The sequence below is a fragment of the Cibotium barometz genome, chromosome 24, assembly GCF_041138505.1.
Source record: "Cibotium barometz isolate CiBa-2024 chromosome 24, ASM4113850v1, whole genome shotgun sequence".
Classification (NCBI taxonomy): Eukaryota; Viridiplantae; Streptophyta; class Polypodiopsida; order Cyatheales; family Cibotiaceae; genus Cibotium; species Cibotium barometz.
In genome coordinates, this window is record NC_141069.1 from 20714971 (window position 1) to 20728011 (window position 13041).

A 13041-nucleotide genomic window follows, 5' to 3' on the forward strand; every position below is an offset into this window, starting at 1 on the left:
AGTCAGATGGCACAACTGAGCAGGTCCCCATCACAGAGGATTTAATAGGAGATGCTCTGCAATGGCCCCACCAGTTCCGACACATATACACAGTGTTGAGCAAATTTCCATGAATGACATGCTGAAGAGGATTTCTTATAACTCTAATGGGACCGAATATGATAACATAAGTAATGAGGTTGATAAAAAGGCTTGCAGAGCCATGCCTATGCTTATGTAGGTTAAACCTGTGGTGGACAGGTATAACATGGTCCCCCTAAACCGCCTTGCCAAGGCTCATGAAGAAAAAGAAGAGGATTGGGCATGGTACATTCATCATGAAATGGAGAATTATCTTAAGTCACACCAGTCCAAGGTGTGTAACCCTTATCTCCTTATTAACGAGAGTGCTCAGCCATGCAGCTAACCTTCTAGTTTCAGAAGGCACACAGGGAGCATAGGTACCCCAGGCTGCAGCACCCTTGGAACCATCTACTAACATTCCTGTCGAGCTACAAAACAAGGAATCTTAAAAGAAAAAAAAGAGCTATTATAAGAATTAAAGAAGGGTAAGAGGACCAAGAAAGACATGAAGATGAGGGGGATCCTCTAGCAAGTTGAAGTTGAATCCCGGCGCTTGGACGTAGAAGTGTAACAAGAGATAGCATCATTGAAGCAAGTGCTGGAGCAGATAGAAGCACAGGGCACTGAAGGGATGAAAGCAAGTGTAGATCCTGAAATGCCACTTCACACACCACCCTCAAGCCCTGCTCAAATGGTATTCCTAAACCTCTCACCACTCCGCGATCTTGTCATTTTTTATCAGCCACCTTCGACGAAGATAGATGTAGAACAGGCCCCAGAACAACAAGTGTCCTAGACATATGTGGATACAAGATATGAAGAAGCTACATCAACAGAACCAGCTACCTCTTAGGGGAAGATCATGATACTGATAAGAGAAAGAGAGCAGAAGAACCCATAAGCCCTAGTAAGAAGAAGAGGAGAATTGAAGATACGAGCATAATTAGAGAAGGTTCTTTCTGGGTGATACAGTTCTACAGGAAACCATGGAAGGGCTTTACAACATGATGTAACTCTACAGTTTCATGAAACAAAGAACATGGCATCCACAAGTGCCTCTATATGGAAATAGGAACAAAACGTATGGCAATTGCACCTACATGCTCCATGACAAGAATGCCACCTTATGGAAACAACTACAGGAAGTGAACGGTCCAATGCAAGCACTTAAGGAGCAAATGACTACAGCAGATGCAACACATAGGGAGGTGATCCTTAAAAGCTTAAAAGTAGCACAAGAACAGGAAAACAGGTTCCAGACATTAGAAGATCATAACAAAATGCTTAGCAAAACAGTGGTTTATAAAATCAAAGAAAACACGGAGCTCAAAGCACGTCTACTAAGCCAAAGACCAGCTTCAAAAGGAAGTAGCATAGGCAAGAGAGAAAGAAGACCAACTTACAAAGCAGCTTCAAGATGCCCGTGCCACATTCACATCCAAGGAAGAAGGGTCTAAGGGGCAAATCACTACGTTAAATGAAGCCATTGCTGCTACAGCCGAACAAAGGGTGGTCAGCCTTCAAACAGAAAGGGAGCAGCTAAACAAAGCACAAGTTGACAAACTAAAAGCTTTAAATGAGGTAATCCAAACAAAGACTCTGCAAATGGATCATATGTTGGCTAGCCACCAACGAGTGCTGGAACACATAAATAGCAGCTCAGCAATAGCTAGAGTTTAGCAGCAGAAAGGCAGAAGAAGATTGAAGAGGCTCATATACATGCCACATCTCTGCAACAACGAGAAGAAAACAAGAAAAAGCCATAAGAAGATAGGATGAGCTAGGCGCTATTAGAGGAATCCCAAAAGCTGCCATTTCTGGCCTCCTTTCCACAAACCACTTAAGGATACAAGAGCTAGAACACCAACTCGCCATGCAACAAAGGAGTCAGAAGGCAGAGACTACTGACAAATTATGACTCCTTATCAAAGGAGCCTCAAAGATAGGTTCATTGCCGGTAACTCCTCGGGACCCTCCTCAAACACTAACATTTCCCCGGTAACTCCTCGGGGACCCTCCTCAAACACTAACATTGTTCTTATCTACACTAACACTCTCTCTCCTTCAATATGAGATTAACCTCACAAAAGACCTTAGCTTAGGAGACCTTACACTCATCCATCAAAATATGGAAAGAGATGCTGACCCCACCATTTCTTCGGGGGGATATAGTACTAACTGACCCAACTTATATCTTTTTCTATCCCTTACATCCCATAGTGCTCAACCTTCATCGTTGGTGGCGTGTACTATAACAATTAGACATCTTGGATAACAGTTCGATAAACTCGACATATTCATGCTAGATGATATCCCAACAACACCGGCCAACTACGAGGTTGTGGCAACAAGGAGTTATCAATGGGTCATAAGCCACGGTTGGTTAGAAGTATATAATACCCATTAGCATCTTAATCTTTCAGAATCTTCTTTATATCATCCTTTTGGTATTATAAAGTTTTATCAAAATATCCATAAACATTTAGAGTCTGTGCTCACCATTGTGGTTTATAATTTGGATAAACAACATATTGAGTATCCTGATATAACCCTAGAAGATATACTCTAGGAATTTATGAAGACTAATAAGCCAACTCACCCACCTCCTAGTTTAGGTGAGGGTCAAGAAGAGACACAAAGCTCCTCAATCTCAGCTACTTATCCCATGTTCTTTTCAATAGCGATTAAATTATTAAACCCCTTTCCAAGTGTAGCTCCTACTAATCAGTCTCTGAGGTAGAATGCACTTTCTCTCACGTACCTTCTATCACTATCGATATTCCCACTAACCCTCTAGCCCCGGAGGAGATGCCGGCACCCAACTTGTCTCCAATAAGGTCATTTGATGAGGTACCTAATATCCAACCTCAAGATAATATTGAAGCTTTTACTGACATGACTGTCCTTGAGTTCCGAGCAGGGCCACTCACACCAGTGGGGATTGGGTTTAATCCCCAGAAGGGCCATACTTACAAACATAGTGTTAGCAAACTAACTTTTGGAGTTTCTACACTTGAAATTATAAAGCTTGTACACTTTTGCATCAACTATTCATCAACATGCTCTTTGCATAATATCGATGCTTAGATGTGTAATAGAACAACATGCTAATACAATTCTTAATGAAAGTGTACTAAAATGGTGTAATCCAGAATGTGTGCTTGTTCAAACAGTGTTTTCTCAATATTTTTCTTGCTGTCCTAACTTGTAATACATCAAGATTTATACTAATCTATGTAGATTTGTACTACTCCAATAGTTTTGTAATCTTTGTCCAACTGCTTTTGCAAGAAAGTGACAAGATTAGAAGGATTTTGATCAAGAATCACTTACTGTTGCTGCTGTTTTGCATCAAGATTTGATTTTAGCACAATAAACTTTGCATAATCTGTAGACTTCTTTGTTCTGCACTGTAGATCTACTAACAGAATTGTACTCTGCACTATAATATTTAACTCTGTACTTTAATTTGCACAGTACCTGTATTCTGCACAATTCTTGAAACTGCACCAAGATTCTACACACTTCCTTGAAACTATATCAAAATTTTACACTTTCTTGAAACTGCACCAAGATTCTACACACTTTCTTGAAACTATATCAAATTTCTACACAAGCACCTTCTTCTTATAATATTCCTTCAAGAACTCAAAGATTTGGCAATCTAGGGTTTCAATCTTAAGGAAATAAGGACTCTAAAGATTAATCTTTGAAAAAGTATACTCCCTAAGCAAGATAACGTAAGAAATCACTCAAAGCTGGTTGTTAAAACTTCTGTAAAACCTAATTTCAAAAATGAAGAAAATTTTTCAAGAAATCAAGATCAAGAAGATCAAGGACTTCAAGAAATCAAATAGTAAAGTGGATTAGGATTCTAAAAATAGTGAATTAATACAAATTTAGAAATGATTAACACAAATTTCATTTCCTCAAGTCAAGAAATTAGCAAATATGAAAACTGTGTAAAAATCAATTCCAAAAAATGATTAACACTAACCATGATCAAGAAAATACATTTTGTAAAATTGGATTTTAATAATCTAAAAAATGATTATCACTAGTCATGATCAAGGAAATACATTTTAAAAAACTAGATTAACAGTAATCCAAAAATGATTATCACTAATCATGATCAAGAAAATGCATTCTGAAAACGGCATTAAGAATAATTCAAAAATGATTATCATCTAATCACTTCCTAAGCAAGGATCTAAGCCAAGGGCTCTGATACCACTACAAGAAGGTTGGCCACTTGAGGGGCATGGAGTGACAACATGGGTGTGGGTCACCATCCTAGGGCAATACTCAAGGCATGGGTGTAGGTCACCACCCTAGGGAAACAACCAAGAAGGCCATGGAACCTTGGGTCATGAAAGCTCCAAGAAAGGTGTATCATATGATAAAATGGTATCAAAAGGGTACAATATCCTAGGCCTAGTTCCTTTTATAGTTCCAAGGCCCACCCAACATATGTGTAAATGCCCCTACGCCCCCATGTGCCTAGGCCCATCCCCATATGTATGTGCACACTAAAATCCCTTCATTACAATATGAATATGTGTGTGTGTGTGTGTGTGTGTGTGTGTGTGTGTGTGTGTGTGTGTGTGTGTGTGTTTAGGATTTATGGGAGAGAGATATAAATAATAAAATAATTTTTAAGATAAATGGAGGTGTGATATAAGAATAAGAATAAGAAAATATATATGTATGTATGTATGTAGTGTGTGCGTGTGCATGTGTGCATTAATAAACTAGTGAATAAATTGAAAGCCATTACATATAAATATGTACATAAAATAATAAGTATATGAGTGTGTGTGTGTGTGTGTGTGTGTGAGAGAGAGAGAGAGAGAGAGAGAGAGAGAGAGAGTAATGGGTAAAGGATACAAATAAGTTATTTAAGAAAGAATTGTAGCTAAATAAAAAGTGAGTGAGGGGTAGAGGGTAAAATTAGTTTTGTGAAAGATATATATCTATATATATATCTATATATCTATATATATATTTGTATTATGTATGTATGTATGTATGTATGTATGTATATATATATATATATATATATATATATATATATATATATATATATATATATAGGGCAATGCTGCTTGTAAAGCTCTTTCATGTCCAAATCCTTCTGATTGGCTTCACTTAGATGAGATTGTGAGTTTTTCTATCCTTTTTTTAGAGTGTAGTACTTATTGAAGGGTTAAACATGTTTTGAAGGAAACAATTTGTACCTTTTGATGCCTCTATTATGATATAAGTACCTTATGGTTGATGATGAGAAAAAATCTACCAACTATAGTACAAATTTATGCAGCTACTTTGTTGATGATGCATAAGTACCTTTATGGTTGATGATGAGAAAAAATATACCAACTATAGTACAAATTTATGCAGTTCCTTTGTTGATCCATATGCTTTAAATTGTGTTCCTCAATTAATCTTCTCCTGGCAATTTATAGTAATAAATTGTTCCTTAATCCATGAACAAATATCACATTTGGAAAGTTTTTGCCAAACTAACATGTTTGAATCTTTATTCTAACTCTAATTTAATTCTTGTCCACAGGACCTTTTGTACTTCTTGAAGAAATAATTTCATCAAAGATTAAAGCATAGACTTGCATCAAATTGATATGAAAGGACATAATATAGAATGAACAAGAGAGATAGAACAACATAACTATCAAGACAAGATTGGTTGCAATCTCCCCCCTCAAGCATGTAGCTCCCACTTTTATGACTTGAGTATTTAGAGAATTGTATTCCATTAAAAAAATAGCCCAAGAAGCTAATAATATTTGTGCATACAATTTGGGCTTTCTTTTCCCACTTTTGGGTTTTGCTTTACATATTATTAACCATATCAAAGTTTCTAAGGTTTGTACATATCAAAACTTTTGGCCAAATATAAATGCTAATGGGCCTTTATGCATGAAATAACCTTGTGCACACTCACACATAAAATAACCTAGCCATGTGAGACCCCCACACCCCCTCCGCGGTGCCCCCTCCGGGCGCTGGGGCGGAAGTAGCATCAGCCTCACGCGTGGAGCAGGGATCCACACTTGGGGCCTCGCGGATGTTCGGACAAGAGACTAGCCTGGTGGTTCCTCCGAAACCGAGTCCAGAAAAACTTCCCTCGCTTGGAAGGCACGGGCGATTCCTCCATGGGAAAATCTTCAACGAGGGAATTAATCTAACGAGTCAAAGTCTTAACTAGTTCAACTGATCCGACTGAACCTGAAGTCACATGGTCAGATCAAAGAAGAGACTTGCACTTGGTCCATAGAATCATCGCTTTTTTCCTCCTTTAACGAGGCACAGCCTGCTGATTCCCTCCCACAGGTCTTCTCAAGAGTTAATCTAACTAACGTAACTAATCATATCTTAATTGTTTCGCAGGAATCCCCCGATCCAGCCGAACCCCAACCGGGTTAGCCAACCACCCGAAACCAAAACCGGGTTAGCCAACCACCCGGCGGCCTAGCGGCCGACCACTATATTGGTGGGATTCCTTTATAAATATTTGGTTATGTTTTACCCAGGTACCGAGGAAAAAAGTTCCCAAGCCCCCTAGCCGGCTTTCAAGTAAAATTTAAAGTAGGCATACCACGTACACACCCGATATGAAATTGCCATTTATAACAGATTCAACTATCTTTTTAAAACAATCCTTCAATGAAAATCATAATATTACTGATCATCATCCTCCAAAAATTTGAGTCCATTGTATTACAAAATGTGTCCTCTGGACTCTTCGTTGAAGACCAGTTGGCCAACCAACGAGATCCAATATCAAAATTTGATTCACAAAAGTCATTCTTTTTAGTCCATCTGAATTCCTCGATGCACGCATGGGTGTCCTAGCAACCGCGAGCCCGTGCATCACCTGGTCAGAACCCTCTAGGATCCTACCTAGGTATCCTAGCACTTCACTCAGGGACCGCTTCGTCGGTCCTCGCCCATCGTACCAGAAGCGCACTATTTTAACTGTACCGAGGTTGGTCAAGACCTTGGCAAGCTTTGCTGTAAGTGACATCCCTCGACGACTCCCCACCAGCTATTGCAACAAACCTCCTCTTAGTAAAACACATGCCAAATGCTTCCTCCAGCATTCTGGTGTAAAACAGTCCTTTAAATGAAAAACAGAGATTCTATGCAAGTAAAATTCCCAGTTTAAGATTGGTTCCACAAAACTCCTTTTTCCTTAATTCCTAATTTCATAATGAGAATCCTTGATCTCTCATCAGGGTAATCTACCCATCATTTGACTAATGGTCCAACTAGATTCTTGGTGATTTCGGTCAAAGGAAAACTAGTTTAATTGAACGGTAGTCAGGGATTTCATTAACGTCTTCACAATTTCGTGATCACGTTAACAAAACCTAGTGTTAACATATTAAAACTTGTGATCACATTGTATATTCACATGACCTGAGAAATGACCTGCCGGAACCCACTAGTCCAGTAACACCTCCGGGCTTCTATCTTTTCCGGCGGGCCCGCCGGGGAACAGAGTTTTCCCGGCGGGCCTGCCGGGAAAGATAGAAGCCCGGCGGGCCCACCGGGAAAAACAAGGAACACCGACGGGGTATTATTCTGTATATAAACACTGCCCGACACCCATCGTACAACTTTTGGGAAGATAGTCCTTGTTTTGGGGGCGTGATATCTCTCCTCAAAGTACTTGTAGAGCTCTCGAGTTGCTAGAAGTGTCCTCTTGGGAAGAACGTCCTTATTTTAGGGGCTGTCGTCTTTCCTTGTAGGCACTCCTAAGGCTATTGAGCCACTCGTCCTTAGTTCTTTGAACTGGGGGCAGGGTGTGGTTCGTAGCTAATACTTGCGGAGATTTAGGGACAAATTTGGAGTCATTCAGCTTTGCATTTGAGCCACGTACGTAATCTACCTCATTCTGCTTTATGAATGGTTTGATGGAGCCAAGAGTCCTGCTTAGGGGCTTGTATTGGTTCTTGATACTTGATATAGTTTAGAGTAGACAAGGGTCTATTGTCCTATACTAGAGTATTGGGCAAGCATAGATCTTTGATTTTTTTTGTGAATGTTAGAGAAGGTCTATTGTCCTATACTAGAGTATTGGGCAAGCATAGATCTTTGATTGTGTAAAGTATCCTTAATTGGGTACAAAAGGCATCCTTCATTGGGGGTGCAATGTGCATGATAGTTTCGAAGTAGTTTTGTAGTAAGACCTTGCAAGATAGTTTGAAGTAGTTTTGTGTTATGTGATGATCTTTTGTATTTGTCAAGATAGTTTTGAAGTACTTTGTCTGCAGATGTATGTTTTGTTATACGTGAGTGATTTGTTGTTTTTTCATTTGTGTATTCATTGTTATATGCTTAGTTGAATAGGTTATTTGTTGAGATGGAGGACAATGTTGGATCCAGTGATACCTCCAATAGAGTCCAAATTTCAAATAGCAGGAAAAAAAAGGCACCTGGGATAGAGTGGCAATATGCAATTAATGTTGGTGATCGATTCATCGATTGGGAGTGTAAGCTATGCCATGCAGTAAAATCAGATGGGGCGCCTCGACTAAGAGAACACTTTTTAGGCGGACCGAAGAAAAAGTCATGTACCCACCCCTCTGCACCTATAGTGGCCAAACGCATAAGAGAAGAAATTCAAAAGAAAGATTCAAGAAAACATGACACTCCTACCGTTAATGTATCAAGGCAGCAAGAACACTGTTGTTCTAATCATCAAACTCCCGCTACATCGCCTACTTGTACCCCGAACGGCAATGTGCAACCAGAAAGTAATCTACCCAGTGCATCTTCTTGCAAGCGAAACTTTGACGTAGGAAATATACCCATTCGTCAAACTTCATTGCAAGAAAGCCTACGTCAAGGTCGACTCGATGATGCACAACTCGTCCTTGCTGAAGCGATTTACTTTTCTGGGAGTGCTATGATGATGGTGGATAGTGAGCATTGGAAGAGAGCATGGAAAAAAATTGGTGAGTTTGGACCAGGGTTTTCACCGCCTACGTACCATGCTATGCGAAATGATCTATTAGAGAAATGTTATGCGCAGGTAAAAGAACGTGTACAAAGAATAATTCTTAGCAATATAGAGCTTTCTGGATGTAGTATAGTAAGTGATGGATGGTCTAATGTGCAAAGAAAACCATTAATTAATGTAATGGTTATTTCACCTAGAGGTGAGACTTTCATCCGTGCCGTGGATTCAGCTGGTTCAATCAAAACTGGGGCTTACATTGCTCAAGTCATTAGCTCTGTGATAGAGGAAGTGGGTGCCAAAAATGTAGTCCAAGTTGTCATGGACAATGCAAAAAATTGTAAAAATGCATCCAGAATCCTACAGCGACAATATCCACATATTTTTCCGGTAGGCTGTAATACTCATAGTTTGAATCTTGTATTAAAAGATTGGTATAAATCTGATGATACCAAATGGTTTGCCTCAATCGTCAACACTGCTCGCCAGCTTGTGAAATTCATGCTCAAGAGACAGAGAGTTTTAGATATGTTTCGACCTCGCATGTCAGTTATGTTAAAGCTTCCAGCGGAGACTAGGTTTTGCACTCACTTTTACACTTTTGAGTCTCTTCTTAGAAATAAAGATGCAGTTTGTGAAACATTTACATGCATGGCATTTCATGACTAGGAGAACACTCAACTTGAAAAAGTGAAAGAGAAAATCAAAGTCTTGAAGGGAGCGCTTACGAGAAGAAGTTGGTGGAACAGTGTGATGGATGCATACCATGTAATGATGCCTGTTATGTATGCTGTACGAAGTCTTGATCAAAGAGCGCCTAATCTCGGAAAAGCATGGATGCAATGGTGGACTGTCCAGCGGAGTTTGGAGTGTCTTGAGAAATTAGAGCATTCAGTGGTGGAAAAGCAATGGCGTGTACCATTCTCCAGTAGACAAAGAAAAGTTCTGTTGAAGTACTTTCATGCTAGATGGATTGGAGCGCATTCACCACTGCACAGTGCTGCTTACATGTTAGATCCTGAATATTGGAATATGGATTTGATGTCCAACGTTGAGGTGGTGCAAGATTTTTATAAAGTGGTAAACACTTTCTATAATAATGATGATGATTGTGTACAGTGCATAAAGGAGATGACCTCATTTCGGTTGAAAGAGGGTTTATTTTCCAACTCCCTTGTTCAACAAATGGCTAAAGAGCAACCTGCATGGAAGTGGTGGATGATGAATGGTGGTGAGCATTATGCTTTATTGCGCAACCTTGCGATGAAGGTTCTAAGTCAGTGCTCTTCAAACTCAGGCTCAGAAAGAAACTGGAGCATGCATAAATATATTCATAGTACTATTCGCAATCGACTTCTTGCAGATCGAGCAGATAAACTTGTTTACATGTACTGCAATGAAAAGATCTTGCGAGACATTGAAAGCGAAGAGTATGAAGAAGATATGCCCAGATGGATGTACAATTGTGATGATGTAGTAGATGAGAACTTTGATGTTGGACGTACGTTGTGCACCACCCTTGAGATAGAAGACAATTTAGACATTGACTTAGATGAGCTTAATTTAGCAGACGAGAGAGTAAACGGTGAAAGAATTTTGGAGCAAGATACTGACATAGAGGAAGAAGTCACTTCATTAATTTAATAAAAAGTACTTGTACAAATGATCATATTTGGAGAAATTATCAATACAAAAGTAGAATTTATTTTTCTTAGCTCTCATCTTGAAATAAATTGTGAATTGCACTAGGAGTTGCATCTAAAGGTCCTGGTGGTTTATATTCACTAGCCATGCCGAACACTGTATAAATACCTTGATTTATTGGGACATTGCACAATGCACATGTGGAAGTATTTTGCATTTGTCTCACTAAACATATTAAGTGGTAGTAGTGTCCACATGGTAGTATATATTGGCCGCTCCACCCATCGAATACTTTGTAACATACAGGACATTGGGGGGTGGAGGAACTTGTAGCCTCAGCAGAAACTCCCACAAGATCAGGATGTATCAAAAAATGAGAGATGTGGTTTCCTTGGCGCACAGGAGCAATACGTGAAGAGATGCTCTGCACATCTTGGCTGATCTTTGTTAGCTGCTCTTGAATCCCTCTATTGGCCGGGGGAGGAGTTGATGCTTGAGTTAATCGGTCAGCTTCTTTCTCCTTCTCTGCTAGCTGTGCCCCTAAGCTTTCTTTGACCTGGTTTAACTCCAGTCCAGCGCCCTCCACCATGAGAGCAAGTTCTTCTCTTGTGAATGTCACTGTCTCTTCACGTATGTCGTGGGTGTTGACAGTGGCCTCTCTGGAGGCGAAGTCCACTGGAGTTTCTAGGATAAATTGAGCATATAGCATTTTAGCAAAATACAGTGGAGCGTCGGCGTTATGGAGAGGACGACCGTACACCTCCAAGAAAATGCGCTCGGCATTAGTTTTGATGTCATTGTGAGTGCAACGAGAAATCTTCCATCTTCCCTTCTTAATCTCGCCATCTGGACATGGCCATATTTCCTTTATCATCTCTGTGGTTACGCGTTTGTTTATGTCTTTCCATTGGGCATAAGTTGGATTTGTCCATTTCGATAACCTGCATGCTGTTCTTGTAGCTTCGCGGGCTGTCAGGCCATGTGCAAGGGCCTTCATTCGCTCGTATGCCTTCTTGGCTAACTCCTGATGCTCGTTCGCTTGCGCCTGCTCCATATCTGCATGAACGTAAATGACTTTAGGATTTTAATGAACTGTAAAGATCAACGTAAGATAAATTGACCATTACTCTCAAAATCTTGAAGTCAAACACCACGAGAGGAGATATGTATTGCAAAGACTCGATGAGAAATATCCACTTGACTCCAAAAACACTTCAAACAATGCTCGCACATCAAATTTTGAAGAGAAAACATAAACTTAAACACCACAAGAGGAGAGAGATATTGCAAAGACTCAATGAAGAGAGAAACAAAATTTTGAAACATTGGACACATCAAATTTTGAAGAGAGAAACAAAATGCCATTCCTGAAACTTAATCTCTTGATACTGTATCATTACAAAGTTGGGGTGAATGCCACCGATAGCTCTACAAGAGGACGTTGTGCCCTCGTAGGGTCAGTATTTAGTGATCTAAAAAATTCAACTACTTGCAAAATTGATTTTCGCTCATCGCGATTAGGCAGAAACATCCAATTTTTGACTCTATGAATAATAGTATCCATGGTAACTTTGTCATGGGAACTATTATCCATCCACAACTCTTGCACTTTCTGCCAAAAGTCATATAAAGTTTGTAATAAATATCCCAAGGCAAAAACATCAGATGCAGGAGTGTATGCATCTGCCAAAAATGGATCATAAAGCTCTGGGGCTATCCACGGCCGTTTATTTCACTCTCTGTCTGCGTAGGAGACTGCCTGTGCCACCTTCTCAGGGTTCTTGTCTGCTTCAAATACAAAATTGAGAGACACCCGTTTTTTGGGCGCTCTCAGCAGCAACCCCCAATCGATAATACCTATGCGTGGCTTTAACTCTTTTGTATAATCCAACACTACATTGAAAGGATGTAGGTCGGTATGTACAATACCTGCCATATGTGCTGCCGCTAGACCTTCCACCAGGGCATGCATAATATGTGGCATGCTTATTACTATTTGTTTTATTTTTGAAAGTTCTAGATGACTTAAAGGGATATTATCAGGCGGGGGTTGTCTCCATCCTCGATCCAAACGAAAAATTGCTCTGGTGAACTCACTGAATCTGAAGGGAACCTTCAGAAGAGTATCACCAAGAGCGCCGCCATTATAGTACGGAAAAATTGTGATCCAAGGAGCCTCTTTTGTAAAGGCAATGCATCGGACAATCGATGGATGTAGCACTTGCATACCCTGCTCTGCCTGGAAGCTCTCGAACTTCGCGTTGCCTTCTCCTTTGTAGTGCTTTCCGCAAAAAGTGATGTGCTCCGGTAAAAATGATATACCTTTAATTGCATACTCTTTTACTGTTCCA